Genomic DNA, 14,845 nt, shown 5'->3' with positions numbered 1-14,845 from the left:
ACATAGAAAATGTAAGCTAATTTTCGCTTGAATGTTTAATGTTTTGGGATATATGGACCCACTTTGTGTTACAAATTTTTCATTCACTTATTTTTTTTATACTTTTGGGTTTGTTAAAATATTTGGATTCTATGTTAGTCAAGTAAAACTGGCTTGTGGGTGAAGAAATACTGATCCTCCAGGATGCAAGTTGCTTAGAGAGCAACACAAGTTTGCTTAATAGTACAAGTATCTGAAGGGATCCTATTTTCATGCAAAAATTAGGGACTAGTTCTGAAGTCCACTTTACATCCAATTTCAACAGTCTAATTTGTTTATTTTTTTGGTGGTGTTATCTACACATATCTTTGAGTCTTTGCAGTTCATTTGATCCGATAACCGACAATTAAGAAGTGTGTGCAAAAGATAAATGGGAGTGTGTGAATAGCATTGAATTATCATGATGAAAATTCAATGTTTCTTATAACATAGTATTGATATCACGATTACGGAATCATCAGGAAAATGATCCTTTTTCCGTGAAAATCAAATGTAAAAGCCAAGACACAACTAAACCTAACCCAGTTGAAACGAAAATGAAAGATACAAAAAGATCACAGTTAATCAAGTTACTTATTCATTCCTACACGGAACTCACGTGTCATATGATGAAATCATGCGTGTGATCTTGGTGTTACTTTATATACAACATTATGTCTTATCAAAATGTTTTATATAATTATCTCTTTTTTGAAACCAAGAACCATAGCATAGAAGGCCTACAGAGAGGCAAACATAAAACAATACTAAGCAGTGTCAAGGGAATTCACAACGACCCCTCCACCAAGTAGAGGCGTCATCCCCATCACCACCATAACCCATTAATGAGGGCACGGTAATCCGTCATTGTTCAATACATAGACCAACGAAGATGGGGGCCTAACGACCCATACGACGTCACTCATCTCCGAAAAACCAATCGATGCAATCTTGTGAGCCACGCCATTAGCAGACCGTGGCACCCAAGACCATCGGCAATCAATGAAATCCCCCCCCAGCTGTTTAACCCGAGCCAGCATCGGGTAAGCCTCCCAACTACCCAAAGACAGCGAGTTAGAGAGACATTTAATCGCATCCAAGGAGTCCGATTCCAGAATTACATACCTTACACCCAGCTCTGCACCTAGCCTGCACCCGTGCAACAACGCATAGGCCTCCGCTGCTGCAGCAGAAGGAGCAGTAATAGAATGCCTCACAGCAGCCACGAACTTACTCTCCAAGTCCCTCACAATCAATCCAACAAAACCCGTCTTTGATGCCTTGGACCAGCTAGCATCCACATTAATCTTCACAAAAGGATAGGCCGGAGCACACCATCTCGTAACCAGCAAGTTTCTCCTGCCATCGCCCCCTCCTCTATCCCCAGCCTTTGCCTTTGCACCAAAAAACGAGCTCACCGCCTCAGAGACAGCAGCCAGGACCATTAACGGGTTAATGGGCACCCCTTTGAAAACAAAAGCACAGCGAGCCTTCCATATACACCAACAGGTAAAAACAATATAAGATTGTCTCCACCTTATATCTTCAGAGTTGCATAGATTCGGAGAGAAAACCCCCTGAATCCAGTCCGACCAAGAAGGGAGAGAAAGATGATCCATTTTATAACCCAATGCCCCTCCAAACCAGATTGGCGCAACCCAAGAGCAGGAAAGGAAAATGTGCTCAATGGTTTCATCATGGCAGCAGCAAATAGGACAAGTAGAGGTTTGAGAGGACCTTCGTCGGAACAGTGCATCCCGAGTAGGAAGACAATTGTGAACAGTAAGCCACAAAAAATGCCGCAACTTGGGGGGCACCTCCAGCTTCCAAATCCCTTTCCAAAACGCTTTGGGAACCCCACGAACAGAAGGCCGACGCAAATCCCTTCTCGCCATCGATCTTTCTTGCAGCCATCTGTATCCCGACTTGACCGAATAAGACCCGTTCTTACTCATATCCCAGATAAGCCTATCTTTACAACTCAACTCTCCAAGAGGCGTCTCCTCAATAGCCTGCATAGCCTCCCCCGATATGAAAGGCTGTAAAAAGCTGATATTCCACCGCCCCGACTCCGGACAGATAAGTGCACTTACCCTTAAACTGGGAGTCACCGCAACCTGGCCAACCGGCACCGGATGTCCAAGGGGCAAGGATGGAAGCCACCTATCCTGCCACACCCGAACCTCCTGACCACCCAAAATCTGCCAATGGGAGCCCTCCCTAATCAAGTCCCTGCCACAGATGAGGCTACTCCACGCCCAAGAGACCCGCCCACCCTTCTTCGCATCCCAGATCGAGCTATGTGGAAAATACCGAGCCTTGATCACCTTAGCCCACAGCGAATCCGGATCCGTGATTAACCGCCAGCACTGTTTAGCAAGCAGAGCATCATTAAATTCCTGAAAATTTCTGAAGCCTAAACCACCCATGTCTTTTGGCAAACCCAAAACCTCCTTTGAAACCCAGTGAATCTTGTGGGCTCCCTCCTTACATCCCCACCAAAACCCAGCCACCAACGCATCCAGTTCCTTACAAACAGCGGCTGGGAATTTGAAAATGCACATTGGGTATGCCGGGATAGCTTGGATAACAGCCTTAATTAATACCTCTTTACCTGCACGGGAAAGAGTATTTTGTTTCCACCCTTGAAGCTTTTCCATAACTCTTCCTTTCACATAAGCAAGACCACGCTTTTTTGATCGACCCCATATGGTAGGGACCCCCAAATATGTTCCCGGATTGATTACTACCTTCATACCAAGGGCGTTCCCCATTTGATCAGCAGTTACCTTCGGAACGTTAGCCCCAAAAAATACACTGGATTTCTCCAAATTTACTTTCTGCCCTGACGCCACACAGAAATTGTCCAGCAGATTTCTCAAATTCCGGCAGTTTTTCATATCAGCCCGCAAAAACAGAAGGGTATTATCCGCAAAGAAGAGGTGAGAAATCACAGGTCCTGATCCACCAATCTTAACACCCTCCAGCCTGCCTTGGACTACCGCACCCTGAATCAGAGTGGATAGAACTTCCCCCACCAAAATAAACAAGTAAGGAGAAATAGGATCCCCCTGACGGAGACCCCGTGAGGGAGCAAAGGACTTTCCAGCCTGCCCATTTAGGAGAACAGCGAACTTCACAGACGAAACACAACCACTAATTAACGATCTTCAGCTACTGCAAAAACCCATTCTTTCCATTACCGCGTCCAAAAAATCCCATTCAACCCTATCATACGCCTTCTGCATATCAAGTTTAATCGCCATTTCAAATCTATTCCGAGCTTTCCTTCCTTTCAGATAATGAAACATCTCATGGGCTATGCCAATACAATCCTGGATTTGTCTACCCGCCACAAAAGCATTCTGAGAAGGAGAGATGATTTTAGGTAATATTACCTTCAACCGGTTAGCAAGAATCTTTGACAGGATTTTGTACGAGTAGTTGCACAGGCTAATCGGCCTGAAATGCGACACAACTTCCGGATTCGGGACTTTGGGAATCAGCACCACATGAGTCTGATTTATCAAACTCGAACCCGTAGCATCCTGAATCAAATCTCTAACCAAAGCAGAAACACCCTCCTTCACAATCTCCCAATATGTCTGATAAAAGACCCCCTGGAAACCATCGGGGCCAGGAGCCTTAAGTCCTCCCATATTCCCAGCCGCCGCCTTTATCTCCTCATCCGTGACTGGTGCAATTAGCGCCTCATTCATTTCTGGCGAAACCGAGGGATTAATGCAATCTAGCAGCGTCCCCCAGTTACGATCTCCTGCCGAGCTAAAAACTGATGTGAAGTGATTATCCACCAATTGGCGCACCTGAGACGGACTCTCCACCCAATTCCCATTCTCATCCCTAAGCTTCACTATCTTATTTCTCCTCCGCCTCTGAAGAGTTGAAGAATGAAAAAACTGAGTATTAGCATCCCCCTCCCTCAACCATTTTACCCTCGATCGCTGGCACCAATAACTCTCCTCTTGGAGTCTTAATTCATCAATCCGCCTAGATATCTCCCTTATCTCATCATAGTTTGGACCCCAGTCCCGCTGGAGCAAATCTAGCTGGGAAAGAAGATCATGGATCCTACTACCTAGCCCCATAAACTTAGTGCGATTCCACCTGCTTAAATGATAACGACAATCGTTTAGAGAACTCACCCACCTCTTCACAGGGTTGCCATTATGCCGCCGATCCCAGCACTTTGCCACCAAATTCTTACACTCTTCCTCCGAGACCCAATACGCCTCAAACCTGAACATCTTCCTTCCTTTCTGCCCTTCAATATTAGAAATAAGAAAAACTGGGCAATGGTCCGAAGCTAAAACCGTTTCATGCATAACTTGGGAGTTCGGCCAGAGTTGCTGCCACTTCTCATTCGCCATGACCCTGTCTAACCTCTCCTCCACCCAATCCCCTTTTCTCATCCCTCTCCACGTAAAAGCCAGCCCATTGTAACCCAAGTCCATCAACTGAGAGGAAGATAGAAACTCTTCTAAGAACCTTGGCCTGTTGTACAAAACCTCAACTCCACCAGACTTCTCATGATCCCACAGGAATTCGTTGAAGTCCCCGCCACAAATCCAAGGAATGTCCGTGGGGGTAAAGTGATTAACCATCCAATCCCAAAACAGATGTTTCTCAACTCTATACGGCGTACCGTACACACCCGTAATCCGACACCAATGCGTTTGCCCTTTAATTCTCATCACAGCATCAATAATATGCTTGGACGAAAAGATAATATTAACCTCCAGATTGTCCTCCCACCACAAGCTTAATCCGCCAGCACTTCCAATTGGCGAAACATCAAAGCCATGAACATAACCCAATCTCCTCCTCACCCCAACAATTCTATGATCTTTCATCTTAGTCTCCGATAAAAAGATCATAGAGGGTCTCTTTTTGCGAATAAGCCCATGGAGAGCCCTGACTGTCGTGTTCGACCCTAGCCCACGACAGTTCCAGAAGATATAACTTATGGCTGGCCTGCGGCTGTTGAAGGCCAGCCGCCACCGCCCCGAGCCCCCTTGCCCGCCTTCCATATCGCCATCCTACCTTTATCAAAGTCCGACCCCCCTTCCATTACATCCTGTCTTCCAGTATTCTCACTTATTTCTTCCTTATTTTCCTCCGCCGTACTGTTCGCGCTTTCCATCGTTAGCCCTCTATCCTTGCTGTTTAACCTCCTTCCTATCTCTGCCGCCCTATCTTGGCAGTTCTCCTCCGTAACCGGGCCCTTAAGTTTCTTCTGTGGAGCTTGAGTTAGCACCAAATCCTGTGCTTCCCCACTTCTTTTGCTGCCCCAGAGTGAGTCATCACCCTGGGCGGACAGAGTATCATTGCACCCCTGGACATCGCCCGATTGTCCTTCGCCCACTGTTTTGATGCCTTCCATTTCAGAGCAAGAAGACGAATCCTCTCCCTCCACCCGCATTCTTCTACGCCATTTTTTATTACCTGTGCCACGGCTCTTAGATGCTCCCCCAATCTCACTGGTTTGATTACGCTCCATTCTTTGTAAGTTTGACATTCGCAATCTACCTTGATTTTGTGCAGCCGTGAAGCCCAGTCCGCGCACCGCCCCTGCCTGCCGGCGTTCCCCCCTGCCCACACACTCCACTCTCGTTGGTATCACCACCTCTCTTATCGGCGACGCCTTAATCCACTCTCCATACGCTACCTCCCCTTCTCCAGACATCTCAGCAGAGCATTCTGTGTTGATATGCCCAATCCGTCCACACTTGTAGCAGAAATCTTGAAGCCGTTCATACCGAAATTCCACCCAGGTTTCCTTATTTGACTCCCTTCGAATCCAGCACCCCTTAAATAACGGCTTCTCCGTATCAACTAAGATTCGTACTCGTACAAATCCACGAGCGTGTCCGGTATCCTCCATGGCTATGAATTGCCCAGCCTCTTTGATTACACGCTGGACGTTCTCAACAGAGGCTAAGCCCAGCGGAATTCCCCTTAATTGAGTCCAAAATGGAACAGCATTCAACTCCATCTCCTCTAATGCTAGCTCCGGAGGCCATTTCACGACCGAGAACACCTTCTTCATCACTGCCCAGGGGGCCTGCTTAATGATCTTTGTGGCCACATTTTCATCTTTGACCGAAATAATAAAGACATTCTCCCTTACCCATTTTATTTCCACCTCACCCAATTCTTTCCAAGCCGCTCTAAGAATATTCCTGACTCCCCATTTGTTCACTGGTTTCTGCGTAAAGACTTTCCCAACCAATTTAACACCCTGCTCCATAGTTGATAACTCCAGTGTTTGGTTCAGTTGAACCACCAGATCGTCCACCCCACTAGTCGCCATCACCCTGTAGCACCGCTGCCCCACTCGCCCAGCCTGAGCCTTCGAGAAACCTTTACTTTCTGTAAACAGCCTCAGACCACACTTATAAGCCACCTAGTCTACCAGCTGATTTCTTTCTTTTACTCGGCCAAAAAGTCAGCACATCGTTAGTATCCTCATAAATGCAACCAGTCGACCAAACTTAATGTTTGTACCCCACTCCTCCCCGTCGCTGAAGCCCCCACCCCCCAAACAGAGTGGATCGGAGATATCACCCCCGCTAAATCAACGTTCTCAAAGATCGATTGCAACAAAAGTCTCACAAGCATTGTATAACCTTCCTACCGAACCTGCTCTTCCCTCGGCCTCCTTCTGCTCTCCGAGGCATAGTCCTAATCCAAACACCCGAGAACCCAGCACTCTTCTTAGACCCCAAAACCAAAAACCACCCACGCCCACACTCCTTCAAGTGGACCACCCAGAACAATCCTCTCTCGGATCACCCCAGCATTCGCCACCACCCTCGAAACGGAAGCTGTCACAATATAAAACCCCACCCCTTCCCACCTACAAACCCAGCCCCCGCAGAGCGAGTCACCTTTAATTGATAAACCCCAACCCACCCCGTTCCATCTTTAGGAGAAAATCACCCTGAAAATGAGAAGCCCCTCCCCCTTACCTTCACCTTAACCCCTCACAGCACCCCCCTTCTCCCTGCCAGTAAGATAGGAGCCCACCGCCCCGTATAAGCACCACCACAGCTGAAGCCCCAAATCGCACAGATTCCACAGATCCAATGGACAGAAGCAAACCCCCCAATCAGATCAAAGCATCATCCCCTACAGCCCTTGTGGGGTAGATCGACCTAGCGTTGGAAAGCCCCACTCCCGAACCGTACCCTAGGCCCTCTCTTCATCAACCTTCCTGCTGCCAGTGACTTAGTTGCCCACCACCCAGAGAGCAAAGCCCAAGAGCATGATCGGAAAAGCACAAAAGCAAATCGAAAACTGACCTGTAACCACCACCACAGCTGAAGCCCCAAATCGCACAGATTCCACAGATCCAATGGACAGAAGCAAACCCCCCAATCAGATCAAAGCATCATCCCCTACAGCCCTTGTGGGGTAGATCGACCTAGCGTTGGAAAGCCCCACTCCCGAACCGTACCCTAGGCCCTCTCTTCATCAACCTTCCTGCTGCCAGTGACTCAGTTGCCCACCACCCAGAGATCAAAGCCCAAGAGCATGATCGGAAAAGCACAAAAGCAAATCGAAAACTGACCTGTAACCACACGCACTGAGGCGGAACTCACGAAGGAGCAATCACTCTCACACCAGGAGAGAAAATCGACCGGCGGCGCGCACCTAGGTCGAGAGAGACAAACTGCAGAGGTCCCAAGACAGAGAAAAGCAACTGCTCTTTGCTGTTTTGGCCATTAGGTTAAGTTGGCCTCGCCATGTTTAGTGTTTGGAATCAACTGACAGTGGATTGGTGAAGCAAGTAGGGAAGTATGTATGAAGAAGAAAGGCAGGATATTATCTCTTAGAAACTAGAAAGTTTAGATGTTTCATCATACTATCGACATCAACCTCTATGATTATGACTTTTCATCTTATAACTGAACTAATTTTAATAATGGTTTCACAAATAATCAATTGCCCTTTTTTCTTGTCACCAAATTAGTCATCTCCTAGTTGGGTTTTTAATTCAGACTAAAATCTCAACTGGTTTAGTCAATTTCCTCATTGTCGCTGCCCAACACGGAGGAGATCGTGCGGAGTTACAAACTGGTCTTGTTGGAGATCGTATTCAATTCGATCCGATCGTTACTATCTCACCATCATCGCAAAATATGTTTTTGAGATTTTGATTTTTAGTTTCTCTGCAACCTTGATGTGATTTGCTTTAGAAAGCCGTGAATTTTTCAATCGTCTTCATACTGCTAGAAGTGATTGTGGTGGCTATGATTTGTGTGGGAGAAATGTCATCGTGTCTTATTTTGAATTGTTAGAGTTACAATTTATGTCGATGACATACATCTCACTAAGACTCTAGAAGAGCTTGAGAAAACTATCTCGCACCCAAAGACAGAATTTGAGATGAAGGATCTTGGGAAAACTCATTTACACCTTGACCTGAAGTTCAAGCATTATTATGATGGTACTTTGGTCTCTACCAGTTGAACTACATCCCGAAGGTGTTACATTTGAGTATACATATGATCTTTCAATGCTACATGCAAAATGGGACCCTTAAAGAGGTTATGGAATCCAAAGTTCCATATCTGAGTTCAACTTTGCGCTTTGTTATACTTAGTTCATTGTATTAGACATGACATCTCCTTAGCTGTTGATCTATTGGTAAAGATGCAGCACCGCGCCCACACGCAACCATTGAATTGGCGGTATTAAAGACGTTTTTTTGGCTACCATGAAGTTACTACGGATTTGGGCTAATCCCAATGCATCCAGAGCGGATTCGACCCTCTTGATCCTCGAAATAATGCTTGCCTTGTTTGTTATGCTGACGTTGGTTACTCATCAAACCCGCACAAGGCATATCCTTGTGTGGTTATGACTTTACCGTTAGGGATATCGCAATACTTGGAGGTCCATGATATGACCTTAGTTGTGAAACCTTCGAATTGTTCCAAGACTCACCTCATTTCATAATGCCACACGTGAGACATGGTTGAGAGCTCTTGTTGAGCATATTCGAAGTACTTGCCATTTTCATCCATCATTAAGTCCTAATGACGATCCATGAAGATTTGCCGAATGTATCAACCCAACCAATATATGATACATGAACGAAGTCAATGCCAAGACATATTGCGTTTAGATCACATCAGCAAAGTATCAGAAGATTGAAGTCAAGCAGTCCAATCCCAAACAACCTTGCTGACCTCTACTTGACGTCACTGTCGAAGTCAACCTTTTAGAAGCTTGTCCAAGGAATTGGTATGCCTAACTGTTCATATGAAATGCTTATGATTCTCATTTGGAAGTTTTGTCAAACTCAAGGGGAGTATCCAAAAGTATACTCACTTGATCTTAATGTAATATTTTTCCTACTATTAGGAGCACTTTTCCCACTAGGTTTTTGCTACCTAACTAGGTTTTGACGAAGCACCCATCATGGTTTGGTCATACCCATGTGAGCTCTTCTACTTGTGTCCACAAGACATATAGTTTGACTTAATGCAACTTCTAGCTTTTCTCTTTAGTCTATGGGCTTTTCTCCCACCTTGGGTTTTACCATAGTGAGGTTTTGTGAGTTTTACCTTTTATGCATTCTTCCGTTGATCTGTGACTCACATTCGCTCATTGTGCTGACGACTTCATCAATTGCACTTACTTTATCATTGAAAACCTGATACGCCATTTACTTGAGTATTTACACACTCAAGGGGCAGTGTTGCAGTCATATTAGATTAGGAATGTGATTGTGTAAATCCTATCATATTTAGGATATCCTTATGAGATTCTATCATATCTCTTAGACCAAATATTATCCTATTAGAGTTGTAATCTTATTAGGGTAAGAAATTTACCTTCCCTACTATTATAAACAAAGGCACAATGGGGTAGCATAATACATACCTCACAATTCCACACCTCTCTTCTCTCTCTATGCCGCATCCCCTATCTCTGTCCTTGGTAAATTAAGTCTGCAACACGTTTCAGTTTTTTTTCTTTTTAAAAGTAAATTAAAACATGCAAATAACTTGTAGTCTGTGAGTAACCACATCAATTGACCCAGTGGTAAAGGCATGAACTGCGGCTCCTAATCAACAAAAAAATGTGGGAGTTCCAAGGTTTAATACTCCGAGTTGGTGAGTCTGCTTGATTATGGTCACAGGTAAGGTGAAATTCCCATAGCCTCTCTAGCCTCAGAATAGGTGAATAACCGTGCCTTGCTATCAGTCCCCATTTTTTAAAGAAAGAAAAAAAAATTGTAGTTTGTGTATTAGTTTGGCTTCACTATTTTTACATTGCTTAGTCCAAGCCAAGTCAGTATAATTTATATAGTTCCTGAAACTTGTCCAGTCCGAAATAGTCTAGTGCAACAAAATCATCTTAATATTTGACAAGCTTAATTTAAAGGGAGTTTTAACAAAACACTCCGGTACTGTTCACTTTTAACGAAAAACCACATTTATACATTTCCCTAATAATATTCCTTATACTTTTAAAAAGAGCTTTTCATTAAAAGAGAAGTTTTTTTTTGAACTTTTCGTTAGTTTTCCTTAATTTTTTTAATGAATAATTCGAATACTTGTTCACATATATATCACTTTTTTTCTTTTCTTCTTAGGAAGCTGCAGATCGATGTCAAAAAGTGTATAAATTAACACAAAAATTAGATAATATGTTATTTGTGTCCCTAAACCCCTATGAAGAACTTCATCGTTGGGATTTGGTTGCTTCTAATTGGCTTTTTAATCTAATTTGACACAAATTAATCTACGTATAGCATGATTTGCTAGCATTGATAATAAACATATCGGATTAATGTCAAACACGAATACAAAACAAACCTGTTTAGAATTATATACAAGTTAGAAAATAGTTCTTCTCTTTTCTGATATAATTGTTGAGGTTGGTGGGATTATTTTTAGAGCAAGTGAGCAACCGATGTCAGCGTATACGTTAGAGTATATTTTTTTTTTTTGGGAACTTTAACGAAAAACTTCCGGTACTATTCATTTGAACGAAAAACCACACTTTTACACTAAAAAATCAATCATGGTACTATTCACTTTACCCTTTATTTTATCATTATCGTTAAAACTAAAAGTTTTCAAATCATTTTCATTAGTTTTTTTTTTTTTTTTAAGGAGATGTCAAATTTTAATTTGAACCCACCCAATATGTCAAATTAAAAATAATAAAAACTATTTTTTGAAAAAATAATAATAAACAAACATTTAATGATCAATTATAAAATAACTTGAAGTTGCTATTAATTTTGAGCAAAGGTGGCGATTGCCAATTCACGTCATGCCACATTAGCATTCTCTTTTCGGTTAGAAACCTCTGTTGTTGTTTTCAATTTTTTTACTATTAATGCTGATTTAAACTTTTTGGAATATCCTTTTTTTTCAATTTTTTTTTTTTTAAATATCCTTTGGTTATGCTTTTATAGTTCAATTTCCTATCATGGCAAGTGGACTAACTTAAATTTACCATAATTTAAGTGACTTGGTCTGTTGAAAAATCATAGTTGTCTAAAGAAAAACCAAAGAAAAATTTTATGCCGCCGGACCTTGCCTTTGGCTTTGGGGTTGGCGGCAATCTTCTTAACAATCATTCTTGGTCTCTTTTCTCTTTTTTTACGTTTACTTTGTTTTGGTATAGAATTATCGTCATGAAAAGTTGTAGTTGATGTGATAGTCGTCGTCTTTTGGCCCCCACACACAGTAAACACAACGTTTTGAGGTTGAAGCTGGAACCCCTAAAAGATGTCGGATTGCGTAAGGTTTTGATGATATGGTTCTAGGATGTCCGGAGGATGTGGATCAGCGACATGATTTTATCCTTTAAGTTTGTTTCTATTTAATAATTTTCCGTAATTGTCTTGGAGTTTGGCTTTGATTTCTCTCTTCAGGAGAGTTTGCTAGTTTGATTGCTCTCTATAAGAGAGTTGCTTCATTTTAATTTTCATTTTGGTGTACTCTTTTGGATCTATGTGTGAAGGGGTGGAACTATTTATGTGAAACCCCAAGTTTTTTTTTAATTTTTTTGTAAGTGTTTTAAAAGTAATTAGTTTGAATTTTAGAGAAAATATATTATATGTAACTCACAAGATGAAAATATATTTGATTACGAGTTTGTGGCATTTTTCGGAGTACTTTTCAAAGCTCAAATGAATTTAGGGTTTGGAGTTTGACCGTTGTGTCAATGACACATGGCAACCATTGAGTGGCTAAGTGTGTGCCACGTGGTGATCATGACAGTACAAAGCCACTGGTTGTGTTATTAGTATGCATTGGTGGAAAGTAAATAGACGAGGTGTTAAATAAGAATGTTGGCCATGAATAATCACATTAGGATGTCCCATTTAGATTATTAGCTTCTTCTTTAGTTGTCACGTAGGCTGCAGGAGGTGGCTTAATAAGGCCATGCAATATGAGGTGGGTGATATGATAGCAGTGAATAAGCATTTGAAAACCCCCGACTGGATGAGAGACACTTCAATATGTCATTTGGTACCGCATGTTTGAACCAATAAGAAACATAAGTGAGCCGCCACTTTTTCCTATAAATAGGTCCGAAGCAAATTCATTGGAAATATTAGCATTTGGAGCTATGTTTTAATACTGAGGTTTTCAGAGAGAGAAGGAGATGGAGCAAAGAAAATTGGAGTTTGATTTGTTGGATCTACTTCACTTAGTGTTCTGAGATCGTGACGGTGATTAGGTGATGCGAGTGGACCTATTGGCATCGTACTTCCTGTCTCAATATATGATTTGAGATTTTTGTTCTCAAATGATCTTCGTGTAACATGATGTTTAACGGTTTTATGATTTGTGTAATCTTGCAGTTCCGGATGAGCTCGGATGACTGCTTGATGTCTACTCATTCTTTTGTGATTGGTGATGTTTTATTGTAATATTTTTATATTTAATTTGCAAAGACCTTTTTTAGGTGGAGTTTTTCATAATATGTATTCAATAATTTTGTTCTTAACAAACGATAGTATCTACACAAATGGGGAGAGGGTGAGCTTAGCCTTAAAATGAGTTAACAATAATATGGTCAAAGTTTGTCTTTAGAGAAAATAGAATTTAAGACCTCTCACTTGCAAATGAAGATGGATACTAATCGACCTTAATACTAAGTGGCTTATGATGCTTTCTTTTCAATGAATAAAAAGTAAATTGTAGCAATGGTCCCTTAACTTTAACCCAATTGAGAAATTGTCCCTCAACTAAAAATCCATTACCATTGGTTCCTCAACTCATCAAAACATGTAGTTATGGTCCTTTTCGTCAACTTCGTCATAATTATGTCAAAATGAGTTATGTTAGAAGAACCATTGCTACAATTGGATTAAAGTTGAGGGCCCATTGCTTCAATTGTGTTAAAGTTGAGGGACCATTGATACAATTTTTCTTAGTTTATTTTCCGTATTTGTCCCTTGATTTAGCCTTACGTGTATGACACGTGACTTATTTTACCGGAAGTTCTAATGGAGTTAACAAAAATGACCATAACTACACGTTTTGATGAGTTGATAAACTAATGATAATAGATTTTTAGATGAGGGACCAGCTCCAATTTGATTAAAGTTAAGGAACAATTGCTACAATTTACACATGAATCAAATATCACTCTTCTTAATAAACAAAACTGCGAGACAGCGAGTGAGTAGAGATTAGAGAAGCATGGACCACGAGCCATGGCTTTACGGACAGTTCGCACATTCTCTAAAAGCACAAAGGTTGTGCTTCAAGTGCACACAAAGTTCAACATTCCTTCGATTTTATGCCATTTTGATAAGGTTGATGGACATATATATTGTTGGATGATGGATTATATGATATTATCCTTTAATAGCTTCGAAAGTTAACTCACATCACATTTAACTTTTTTTTTTTTTTTTTTTTTTTTTTTTTAAAAAGGGACAACTGGTGGCAAGTCACGATTATTTACTCATTTCAGAGATTGGGAAGACTTACAGAGATATTTCAACCTCCCCTGACAGTAACATGTACATTGCCCTTCCGAATTTTTCATTCAATAATTGTATAAAAACTATTGAATCACTAGCAGCACAATTGTTTGACTTTTGTCGCAAAACCATATTATCTGTGGGTACTTTAAATCAAGTGATCTAAAAAACATGCACTTTGGATTCAAGTTTTGGTTAAATCCCCAATCGTATTAGAGAATGAGCATTACCCAAGCAATATAAGTCATATTAGATATACACACATGAGGATAATTCTTAGACTTAAAAAAAAAATAACACAAAGGATTTTTTATTGGGTCAAATAAGAAAATGAGTACATAGAGTACTTACGTTTCTTTATAACATTCTCTGTGATTTTTTTTAAAAGGAGAACAACTGATGGTAAGCCACATTCTTCGTGATTTGAACTGATTGTTTTTTAAGTCATCATTAAAAATTCATGTATATGAATGCGGTCAGAAATTTCTTATTCCTAGACTATAAACATTGTCAAATTTTGAAGTAAATAATATTTTTATAGTTTAGATTCAGAGTTTGACAACATAAATATTTTTTATTTTTTACTACACAAGTGTACGATGTTTTGTATGTCTATGTGTGTATGTATCCTATTTAATTACATAATGCAAAGCGAATTAATCACATGGTTTGCCATTTTTATGCAGATATGCAAAATAAAATGAACCTTATATATCTATATAATCCATTTGACTAATCCACAAGGCTTTCGAACCATGACAGTTAACAACTACTATTCGAAGTTACGATAGCATTTGATTTTATTTATTTTAATAATGATAGTTGGACGCCAACATTAAC

Source organism: Pyrus communis, chromosome 12 (assembly GCF_963583255.1).
Source record: "Pyrus communis chromosome 12, drPyrComm1.1, whole genome shotgun sequence".
NCBI lineage: Eukaryota > Viridiplantae > Streptophyta > Magnoliopsida > Rosales > Rosaceae > Pyrus > Pyrus communis.
Note: the sequence above shows the minus strand (reverse complement) of the source record.